Source organism: Callithrix jacchus, chromosome 1, assembly GCF_049354715.1.
Source record: "Callithrix jacchus isolate 240 chromosome 1, calJac240_pri, whole genome shotgun sequence".
Taxonomy (NCBI): domain Eukaryota; kingdom Metazoa; phylum Chordata; class Mammalia; order Primates; family Cebidae; genus Callithrix; species Callithrix jacchus.
Genome location: NC_133502.1, coordinates 121,950,315 through 121,957,603, shown reverse-complemented (window position 1 = coordinate 121,957,603; position 7,289 = coordinate 121,950,315). Strand labels below are relative to the sequence as shown.

At 50.5% G+C, this 7,289-nt stretch overlaps 1 long non-coding RNA gene across 1 annotated transcript; it reads left to right on the top strand.

Annotated features, from left to right (window-relative positions):
- Positions 1-3,019: 3,019 nt before the first annotated feature.
- Positions 3,020-6,989, top strand: LOC128932160 (uncharacterized). The gene is made up of 2 exons (XR_008481642.2): positions 3,020-3,270; positions 5,604-6,989. It is a non-coding gene; the product is annotated as an uncharacterized LOC128932160 (long non-coding RNA).
- The last annotated feature ends 300 nt before the right edge of the window (positions 6,990-7,289 follow it).

Here is a 7,289-nt window from a genome sequence, read left to right as displayed (position 1 = left end):
AGGAGGTTGAGGCAGGAGAATCTCTTGAACCTGGGAGGCGGAGGTTGCAGTGAGCAGAGATCGAACCACTGCACTCCAGCCTGAGCAATAAGAGCAAAAATCCATCTCAAAAAATAAAAAATAAAAATAGCACACTTTCAGAGAAGTGAGAAAACAAGGAATAGGACTTTACAGGTCTATGATGCCAGCCTGGGGGAAGGCAAATAACTGACAGGTAAAAGCTAATTAGTTAAGCTTGTTTGCTTGTTTGTTTGTTTAGGTAGAGTCTTTCTCTGTTGACAGGCTGGAGTGCAATGGTGTGATCTTGGCTTACTCAAACCTCCGCCTCTTGGGTTCAAGTGATTCTCATGCCTCAGCCTCCCAAGTGGCTGGGGTTACAGGCACGCACCACCACACCCAGCTAATTTTTGTATTTTAGTAGAGACGGGGTTTCATCATGTTGGCCAGGAGGATCTCAATCTCTTGATCTTGTGATCTGCCCACTTCGGCCTCCCAAAGCTGGGATTTACAGGCGTGAACCACTGCACCTCGACATACTTAAACTTATTTACGTAGATTCCTGTATTGCCACCTCTAGTCCAACAGTCTCTAAAGCTGTCTTTGGTAGTTGACCTTTGTTATCCTTGGTAGAAAGGGGGGCAGAGTACCTTTTTAAAAAAATATATAATAAATTATGTCTTGCTTTTAGGCAATAGAAGGAGGGCAGAAAGCTTTCCCACATTTGCTTCTTTTTCTTTTTTTGAGACAGAGTTTTGCTCTTGTTGCCCAGTAGGCTGGACTGCAGCAGTGCTATCTCGGCTCACTACAACCTCCTCCTCCTGAGTTCAAGTGATTTTCCTGCCTCAGCCTCCTAAGTAGCTGGGATTACAGGCATGTGCCACCACATCCAGCTAATTTTGTATTTTTTTATTATTAGTTTTTTATATTTTTTTCTTTTTTAAAGATGGGGTTTCACCATGATGGCCAGGCTGGTCTTGAACTCCTGACCTCAGGTGATCCACCCACCTCAGCCTCCCAGAGTGCTAGGATTACAGGCGTGAGCTGCCGCGCCTGGCCGTAATTTTGTATTTTTAGTAGAGATGGGGTTTCTCCATGTTGGTCAGGCTGGTCTCAAACTCCTGACTTCAGGTGATTCACCCGCCTCGGCCTCCCAAAGTGCTGTGATTGCATGCGTGAGCCACTGCGCCTGGTCTGCATTTGCTTCTTTTTTACTGTCTCCAGCCCAATAATCTTTCATATTTTACTAAGGCATATTTTGGTCCCTTACCCTAGGCCAGCATTTGGATGGCCCTGTCCTAGCTCTACCTCTGGCTTAAACAGGGGAGGCCATGGTGATGGGTTTTTGGTGCGGGGAGGGGGTGGGATGGGAGAGTGTGTGTGTGTAGGATCACACACAATTTGTCTATGTAGACAGAAGGCAATTAGGCATGTAAATTATCTAGAGCACATCTGCCAGCAGGGTTCCTCATCCTGTCTACCTTTCACCTTCTTTGTTATAGTTCCTCTTACCTCAAGTCAATGCTGGTCCCTGTCCTCCCTTAGTCTCAAGACTCCAGGATATAAATCTTGTGTTTTTTGGCCTAATTAACTGCCTGTGGATACCCCAAGTTCCAGTCAGGTGGACTTTGCTGCCTGCTTCCTTTTTTGTTTTTCACTTTTGCTAATAATATTCCAGCTATCTAAAATATAGTCACTATAAATCTGTATTCATCCAGATCATTCAAGGTTCCATTAAAGTCCCTCAGGTCTAGGAAATCTTTTCCCACTCCAATCTGTACTGTTGTTTTCCCAAACTTTCTGAGTTATCCAATATACTTAAGCATCTCAAAAGTTTTATTGGACTGTGGACTGTTTCCCTTGCTTTTTTAAAATTTTATTTTATTTTAGATGGAGTTTCTCTCTTGTTGCTCAGGCTGGAGTACAGTGGCGAGATCTCGACTCACTGCAACCTCTGTCTTCTGGGTTCAAGTGATTCTCCTGTCTCAGCCTCCCTAGTAGTTGGGATTAAAGGTGTCTGCTACCATGCCTGGATAATTTTTTGTATTTTTAGTAAAGATGGGGTTTCATCAGTTGGCCAGGCTGGTCTTGAATTCCTGACCTCAGGTGATCCATCCACCTGGGCCTCCCAAAGTGCTGGGATTACAGGTGTGAGCCACCATACCTAGCTGGTTTCTCTTTTTTAAATGGAAAATAAATATCATAGCAATATTATAAAATATCTTTTTGAAAATTTTAAGTAGACTTCTAAGCTTTTTTTTTTTTTTTTTTTTTTGAGACAGAGTCTCACTCTGTCACCTAGGTTGGAGTGCAGAGGTGTGATCTTGGCTCACTGCAACCTCTGCCTCTTGGGTTCAAGCAATTCTCTGCCTCAGCCTCCCAAGTAGCTGGGATTACAGGCACCTGCCACCATGCCCAGCTAATTTTTTTGTATTTTTAGTAGAGATGATATTTCACCACTTTGGCCAGGTTGCTCTTGAACTCTTGACCTCATGATCCACTGGCCTTGGCCTCCCAAAGTGCTAGGATTACAGGCATGAGCCACTGCACCTAGCCTGCCTTCTAAGCTTTATAACATACATACATAGTTTATATAGCTACTGCATGTCCCAAATGCATGTCCTAGATTTGGTGATCTGAAAGCAAGGTCCCTTCTCTTCTAGCTCCAAATAGCAACAACCTAAGAGGACAATTAATCCATCTTGGGACATATGCCCACCACAGATTGTCCATGACTTTGAACAAATGTCTGGGTTCAAGGGTATGGGCTACTATGTTTGGCGAAATCTAGGTCACTCTGTTTGGAAAACTCTGCCCCTACCGCAAAATCTCTCTCTCTTTCCCTCCCCCACAAAGAGGCTCCCTTATCTCTCACTTTACATACCGGCCCTAGCCCTCCCGCCGCCCAGCTTCCCACCCAGCAGTTCAAACTGACCAACAGTTGCCCACCACCTCGGCTTTTGGCTTCCCCACCCCCCAGCCCTTCAGCCCCCTATAAAACAACCCTGCCCCTCTGAGCAGCGCGGCCATTTTTCCTTTTCGTCCCAGCTGGCCCGCCCGGAGGCTCTTTCCTCTCAATAAAGCCTGAACTTAAGGAATTTCCTCTAGCCTGCGGTCCAGTTTCTTTCCCAATGAGCCCAGTCTTCCCGCAGAGGGTAGGTCGGACAAATGGTGCCGGAAACCCGGGACGGGAGCTGAGGCCGTTGGCCCGGCCACGGCCCCCCTCCCCGACCTACCCAACACTGGCCCTGCCACCTCCACGTTCCGATTAAGGTAAGCCAAGTTTTTCTTGCTTTGCCTTCCCCCGCTTCCCGTCTCCTCTTCCTACGGCATGGTGCAGTTGCTCCCTCTCCGGCGTTCCGCACGGACTCCTTGCCTAGTCTCGGCCGAGCCAAGGTAGTCTTCCGTTCCGGCTCCAGGAGCCTTCTGAGGGACAGCCGCCAGACGGGGGACGCCCCTCTGACCGCTTCCCTTTCCGTACTTAATTGTACTCCGGGGAATTTGCAACGAACGGGGACGCCTTTTCGTTGCATCTGCCCATCCGCGCCGGAGAGTCTGTAGCTGCGCCTGCCATGGGAAATTCGGAGTCCAAAATACCTCTGAGCACCCCCCTCGGGTGCTTGCTGCGAAATTTTACCAAATTGGGATATTCCCAAACCCTCAGAAAGAAAAAGCTTATTTTCCTGTCCCAGGTGGCTTGGCCCCAATACAAACTCAGTAACCAGTCACATTGGCCCCCGACTGGCACTTTTCATTTCAACACCCTCCGAGATCTCGACGATTTTTGTCGCCGCACGGGCAAGGACAATGAAATTCCTTACGTCCAGGCTTTTTGGGACCTCCGTACCCACCCCAACCTATGTTCTTCGTGCTCCACCTACCAAATCCTCTTATCTCGAACCCCCCCGTAAATCTTCCTCCACTACCTCTCCCCCTCCCTACTCCTCACCGGAGGATCTGCCTGAACATCTGTCCTCTCCTGCCAATCTCAGCAACCAGTCGCCATCAACGGCACGCCCTTCCCCCACTCCCTCTGCACCTCCTACCTCAGAGGCCATGCCTCGCTCTCCCTCTACACCCTCCGAGCCCCCTCCCTCAGAGGCCGCACTTCCTCTTGCCTCTCCGGTGGCGGCCCACACCCACTCCCACCAGCCAGCTATCCTGGCCCCACTCCGAGAAGTGGCAGGCGCAGAAGGTTTAATCAGGGTCCATGTTCCTTTCTCACTCCAAGACCCGTCCCAAATTGAGACACGTTTAGGATCCTTCTCAGCCAACCCGTCCACATATATTAAAGAATTCCAATACCTCACTCAAGCATAAGAAGCCCTAGTCTGGTATACTCGACTAGACCCAGCCTCCCAAAATGGGGCCACTGTATTAGCCTCCCACTTTATCTCCCAATCAGCACCCGACATAAGAAAGAAACTAAAGAAAGCAGAAGAGGGGCCAGAGACTCCCATCCAAGACCTGGTAAAAATGGCCTTTAAAGTATTCAATGCCATGGAAGATGCGGCTGAGGCTGCCCGCCAAACTCGCATGAAGCAGAAGGCTGCCCTCCAGACCCAAGCCCTAGTGGCGGCTCTAAGGCCGGCAGGGAACCAGAAGCCCAAGGCCGAAACCCAGGGCATGTTTCAAATGTGGAAAGGAAGGACACTGGTCCCGAGCCTGTCCACAACCATGGCCACCAACTAAGCCTTGCCCTATCTGTCGGCTCCCGGGACACTGGAAGTCAGACTGCCCCAGCTTCCCCAGGGTGCCGGTTCCTCAAAACAGACACACTGGCGTTACGCAGCCGGCGGTCACCCTCAGTAGGGAGGAGCCTGCTTGCCAGGAGCCGACCTCCGAGGGAGCTCCGTTCCCCAGTCTACTAGGGCTGCTAGATGACTAGCGGGGCCCTGGCTTTCCGACTCCAGTTACCCTCGCCGAGCCTAGGGTCACAAGACATGGGGGCTACCTACTCCGCACTTCCTTCTTATTCTGGCCATCTCACCCCTTCCCAGGTCTTAGTCATGGGAATCGATGGGACCCCGAGTATCCCCTACCAAACCCCACCACTCATGTGCTCATATAACTCCACTCCATTCACCCACTCCTTTTTAGTAATCCCCACCTGCCCAGTTCCCCTTCTGGGGCGAGACATCCTTTCAAAGCTGAAGGCCGTCATAACCTTCCCCACCGCCAGCCCACATAGCCTTTTTCTCCTAGCCCTCAATACTCTGCCTCGGAACTCCAGGCCCTCCAGTCTACCCCCGGGGTACGGTTCAAGGATGACTGGGCCTTCAAGCATAACCTCCTCATCCTCCCTGAAAAGCAAAGGTACCAGATAATCCAAGACATCCATAATTCACTCCACATTGGGCCTAAAGCCTTATACCAGTTCCTCCACCCACTTTTTCACCCCCACCGCCTCCTCAATACCAGACAGGAAGTCCAGTCCTCATGTACTGTCTGCGTGAAAACTAATTCCCAGAGTTCCTGTCATCCTCGGCGCCAGCTTCATCAGCTACGCGGGTTCCTACCTGGCCAAGACTGGCAAATTGATTTCACCTATATGCCAAAGCACAAACAGTACCAGTATCTGCTAACCATTGTTGACACTTTTTCAGGCTGGATTGAAGCTTACCCCACAGCCTCTGAGTCTGCCGGGACAGTAGCCACTCATCTCATTCAAGACATCATCCCACGCTTTGGACTCCCAGCTACCATACAGTCAGACAACGGCCTAGCCTTTATCTCCAAAGTCACTAATGCCGTTTCTACCTCTCTAGGAATTCAGTAGAAGCTACATGCCGCCTACCATCCCCAGTCCTCTGGTAAGGTAGAACGGGCCAATGGCCTAATAAAGGAGCATCTGACCAAGCTCATGCTTGAGCTCCGCCAATCCTGGGTAACCTTACTTCCTATCGCCCTCACCAGAGTAAGAGCAAGCCCCCGGGGCCCATCACAGCTTAGCCCATCTGAGCTGCTGTATGGTTGCCCCTTCCTGCTTTCAACTCCCCCACCGCCAGAGACTACTCCTCTAGACAGCTACCTCCCCTACTTTACTCAGGATTAGGAGGAGGGGCACTAGTCCACTCTCACCTGGCCATAGCCCGACTGACCTCACAACTCCAAGCGGCTATTGATGACTCTACTGAGTCTTTAGCATCACTCCAACGACAGATCACCTCAGTTGCCCAAGTTGCCTTGCAGAACCGAAGAGCCCTGGACCTGCTCACTGCTGAATGAGGAGGGACCTGTATCTTCCTACAGGAAGAGTGCTGTTACTACATCAATGAATCCGGCCTAGTAGAAACCCGAATCGAGAGCCTCCAGAAACTCAAAACTAACCTGCAGAGTCAGAAGTTCTCGGCTGAAGCCACGGCGTGGTGGTCTTCCTCTATGTATACCCTCTTGTCCCCATTGCTTGGGCCCCTAGTAGCTGTTTGCCTAATCTTACTTATTGCTCCTTGCTTTCTACAGTTCCTATAGCGGCGCTTTCAAGAACTGACTCGAGTCACCATCCACCAGATGCTGCTCCAACCCCACCCTGAACGAGTGCAAGAAACAGACCTCTCCCCGAACATCCAGGCTCGTTAAGAAAAGAGACCTCTTCAGAACCCCCATCGACCCTTGTCAGCAGGAAGTAGCTAGAGAGACAACCGACGCCCCTGACCCCCTCTTTTTCTTTTCTTTAAGGAGTCGGGAATGTTTGGAAAACTCTGCCCCTACCGCAAAATCTCTCTCTCTTTCCCTCCCCCACAAAGAGGCTCCCTTATCTCTCACTTTACATACCGGCCCTAGCCCTCCCACCGCCCAGCTTCCCACCCAGCAGTTCAAACTGACCAACAGTTGCCCACCACCTCGGCTTTTGGCTTCCCCACCCCCCAGCCCTTCAGCCCCCTATAAAACAACCCTGCCCCTCTGAGCAGCGCGGCCATTTTTCCTTTTCGTCCCAGCTGGCCCGCCCGGAGGCTCTTTCCTCTCAATAAAGCCTGAACTTAAGGAATTTCCTCTAGCCTGCGGTCCGGTTTCTTTCCCAATGAGCCCATTCTTCCCGCAGAGGGTAGGTCGGACAACTCTATGTGTATTAGTTTGTTTTTGCATTGCTGTAAAGAAATACTTGAAACTAGGTAATTTATAATGAAAAGAGACTTAGTTGGCTTATGGTTCTGCAGGCTGCACAGGAAGCATGCGAGCATCTGCTTGGCTTCTGGGGAGGCCTCAGGAAGCTTCCAATCATAGTGGAAGCCAAAGGGAGAGCAGATATCTTACAGAACAGGATTAAGAGGTGGGGGGAGCAGTGCTACTCA